A 4106-nucleotide genomic window follows, 5' to 3' on the forward strand; every position below is an offset into this window, starting at 1 on the left:
AGCAAAACACTTCTTTATTCTCTATTTTTTTTTTTTTACAACTTCATAGTATCCCATTACATGAATGATGATGTACTATACATTTTTTAACTAGTCCCGTATTGATGAACATTTAGGTTGTTTCCAATCATATGATATTTTTAAATGCTGTAACAAATAACTTTGTACTTACTCATTTTTAAAAGCTTTTTTTCAGACATTTTCATGGGCTCTGGAAAGGCTAAAATTTACATATATTTTAACACTGACCAATCAACTTTTATCCTAAACACATTACACTTGAAGAAAGATGATTTATGGGCTATTGTTTATTTTCCATTAGTGAGATTGATGCACAGTAAATTTGTGTTATACGCCCTCTTCAAAGCCAGACATCACATTTTAAAGTGTCTAATGCAAAGTCCTATCTAACATTAAGGATTTTAGCTGCACCATGTGTGATTCTTCATGTGGATCTGTGGCAGAAAGCTGAAGATGATGTGATCTCTGGTACCTCCATTTGGAATACTGCATTTGTTGGCTAGATTGGAAAGAAGCAACTTCAAGAGACACTTCTTTGAATCAGTTCATTTGTTCACATCAACATTCACTGAGTGCCTACTGTGAGCCAGATGCTGAGCTGGACCCTGGGGATACAAAGAAAAAGATCATAGTCCCTGCTTTGCCAGGAACTTCCAGTTCAGAGAAGCTGAACGACACATGAGCAGACAGACAACCATAAACGGTATGAAAAGCACCACTGTTGAAGTGAACACAGAATGCTGTGGGAACAAGAAGGAGGAGTACTTACACACCCAGGGGTGGGGCAGGATAGGGTGGGATAAAATGTATGTCTGCAAAGCCTCTCTAGAAGCAAAGACACCTGTCATAACTTTGCATCCTGTCTTGCAGCACTCCACTGACAAATCTCAACATTCAGTGTCTATCTGCTGTCCTTGGCCTTTCTGGTCTGGAATCTTCCATCCTTTTCCATTCTGCAGAAGTCTTCTAGTTGGTTATGTTTATTCTGGCACTCCAATGGCTCAGGAAGAGTAACATAGGAGGGGTGTGGGGATAATCATCTCCAGCATAGATGAGTGTGGTTGGGAATGGGGATGTTGGGTGTGTTGATCTGGTTTCTGGTATTAGTTTTGATAGTGTGACCAGAATCCTTAGTCTCTCTTTCTAACAGATGCCTACCTCCATCCCAGGTTCCCAAGGTGAGCTTTCTTGGTACATGTCCCCTCCAGAGTTGTGTCCTAGAGGCAGGATTCTGTCCCCTCACCACTGCCACACATTCCCCACCCCAAACACAGCAGGAGAATCATGCTTTGAAAGGAATTCTAGAAGAAATTTCTAGTCATAAGTGGGCTCTTGTGTGCTGTTGTAACCCTTGTATGACTCTAACACCTATTGCTGTGAGTTTAGCCAAACAAACAAACAACAACAAAAAACAACAAATCCATAAGTTCCCCACCCCGTCTCTCTATATAATTCCAAATGGTTCTCCCATTGACGTTTCCTATGGCAAGACTGTCTGAGGGGCCTTGTGGCTAACATTGAGTAGTCAATATCCTTTCAATAAGTATTTTCCCAGCATTTGGCAAGCACTAGGCTCTCTGGTAGGTCTGGGAATCCAAAATGAAAAAGACAGAGCTGCTAGTTAAGGAGATACAAAAGCCAGAGTGGACTACAGTGCACTGGGTAAGCACCCACAGTAGAGAATTGCAGGGGTTTGGGGAGCATGCAGAAGGAGTGAGGGTGAAGAGGTGACAGACTCAGGGAAGACTTCCTGGAAGAGGAATCCCTGAGGGAATTTTCTGGGTCAGGAAAGAATACATTCCAGGTACAGGAAATAGCATGTGGAAGAACCCACAGGCTGTAACTCATGGGCTCATTCTTCTCTTAGGGTTGCAGGCTTAGGATCAAAGCCTTCCTCTGGTCTCTGTACAGTACCTCAGGTTCTCCAGTCAACCCTTAATGTGGAACATGAAATATCAGGTTTTTAAAGAACAAAAAAATTCCCTTTCTTCCACGGTGAAGAGTCTCAGGGATGGCGAGCTCTGCAGGTGGGTACATAGTTGGCACCTGTTTTCCTTCAAATATCAGCCTGACATGATTGAACATTTAAGACTTGTCTGTGTGGTTCTAGTCCATTTTTTAAAATCTCCCTTGCTTTAGTCTCAGCCTGCCTTTTTTTTTTTTTTTTTTGAGACAGAGTCTTGCTGTGTCGCCCAGGCTAGAGTGCAATGGTGCGTTCTCGGCTCACTGCAATCTCCGTCTCCTGGGTTCAAGTGATTCTCCTGTCTCAGCCTCCTGAGTGGCTGGGATTATAGGTATGCACCACCACGCCTGGCTCATTTTTATCCTTTTAGTAGAGACAGGGTTTCACCATGCTAGCCAGACTGGTCTGGAACTTCTGGCTTCAAATGATCTGCCCACTTTGGTCTCCCAAACTGTTGGGATTACAGGCGTGAGTCACCATGCCTAGCCTCAGCCTACTTTCTGCATCTCCCCTAGAGCACCAGAACTTTAGTAGGCTAGCCCCTGGCTCCACTGCCCAGAAACCCCTCTCCACAGCCTTTCCCTGCCTACCCTGCAATTTACCTCTACCATGATCCTTCTTCTTGACTTAACTCGTTCAGGGCTCTCTCCTCTCTTTTCACCTTCTAACTGCTGCCCCGCTTTAGTTCGGACCCCAGGCTTGAGCAGTCTCTGTCTCTCTGATTCTTCCTGTGGTCTGTTCTTGACAATCCCTTGGGGGCTGTTTGTGAAATATGCCCTCTGCTTCTAACTCATCTCCTAGGTATCCTCACAGAAGACTGCCTTCTTAGTGGGGGCCTGACTCAGAAGACCTCTAGTTCTTCCACAGTGTCTTCTGGGGCCAGGTCCGCTGTTTCTCACCGAGGTTTGGAGAAAGGCAATGACTTACCATGGTCATGCAGCATGTTAGCGGCAGAGCTGAGACTACCCCAGGCCTCCTGACTTCCAGCCCAGTAGTCTTTTCCAGGAATCAAGCTGCCTCTCGGAAGACTCAGGTCTTCTAGCCAGCATCAGTTCCCACCCACTGACTGCACTGTGCACCCATCTCTGTTAGCACTTCCTTCCTGAGCCACTCTATTAAAACTGAAGCTGGCTCGTCCAGGCTTCTGACTCAGCAGCCCAGCAAAGAACATCCAGCCATGTCTGCATCTGATTAAGGAAACGCCAGGGGCAGGAAATTTTTTTTTTTCCTGGCTGAGTCGAGGAGTGCAAAAAGAGGTGGAGACATTCAGTAAAATAGTTAAGATTTGAGAAGAAGGTAATCTCTCAGCACAAGATGTACCATAGGGACCACAGGGGTGGAAGAGAAGTGGAAGGCCTTTATCAAAAGATTTAGAATTACCAGTTAAATACATTTTGGTACAGAAGGATATTTACTGGCTTGGAAGGACCCTTGTGATACACTGATAGCACAATATCATGGTGGAAATAGGATGTTCCCAGTTTTTTGTTTTGTTTTGTTTTTGATGGCGTTTCACTCTTATTGCCCAGGCTGGAGTGCAATGGCGCGATCTCGGCTCAGTACAACCTCCACCTCCCAGATTCAAGTGATTCTCCGGCCTCAGCCTCCCGAGTAGCTGGGATTACAGGCACCTGCCACCATGCCCGGCTAATTTTTGTACTTTTAGTAGATACGGGGTTTCACCGTGTTGGCCAGGTTGGTCTTGAACTCCTAACCTCAGGCGGTCCACCTGCCTCGGCCTCTCAAAGTGCTGGGATTACAGGTGTGAGCCACTGCAACCAGCCCAGTTTCAGTTTTGTAAAAATAAGTTGAGAGTGTCCCCAAAGTGCTTATGAGTAGCAGCTAAAAGTTCCCCTCCATGCTCTGCACCCATGTTAATTTTTGCCCACAGGTAGATAATTGGAAAACAATTACCACAACCTTTAATAGTTACTGTGGCAAGGGTGTTCCCTTGTGAATAAGTGGAGTTGGGAATCTTTCTTCATCACAATGCCCCATGGTGAACTGCGCCATCTTGGTAAGCGTGGACCTGGGACAGTTTCCACTAGATCTCTTCCACATAGAACTCAATAGCCCCTGTCTTTGACATCAAGATGTTTTCTGACTGTGAGGAGGATGTCCT

The 4106-nt window shown here is 45.3% G+C and overlaps 1 long non-coding RNA gene across 1 annotated transcript; it reads right to left on the bottom strand.

Annotated features, from left to right (window-relative positions):
• Positions 1 to 290: 290 nt before the first annotated feature.
• Positions 291 to 3168, bottom strand: LOC104682445. Its single transcript, XR_004058274.1, has 2 exons — positions 2912 to 3168; positions 291 to 626 (listed from the first exon to the last, which is right to left on the bottom strand). It is a non-coding gene; the product is annotated as an uncharacterized LOC104682445 (long non-coding RNA).
• Between the last annotated feature and the right edge of the window lie 938 nt (positions 3169 to 4106).

Source organism: Rhinopithecus roxellana, chromosome 7, assembly GCF_007565055.1.
Source record: "Rhinopithecus roxellana isolate Shanxi Qingling chromosome 7, ASM756505v1, whole genome shotgun sequence".
Classification (NCBI taxonomy): domain Eukaryota; kingdom Metazoa; phylum Chordata; class Mammalia; order Primates; family Cercopithecidae; genus Rhinopithecus; species Rhinopithecus roxellana.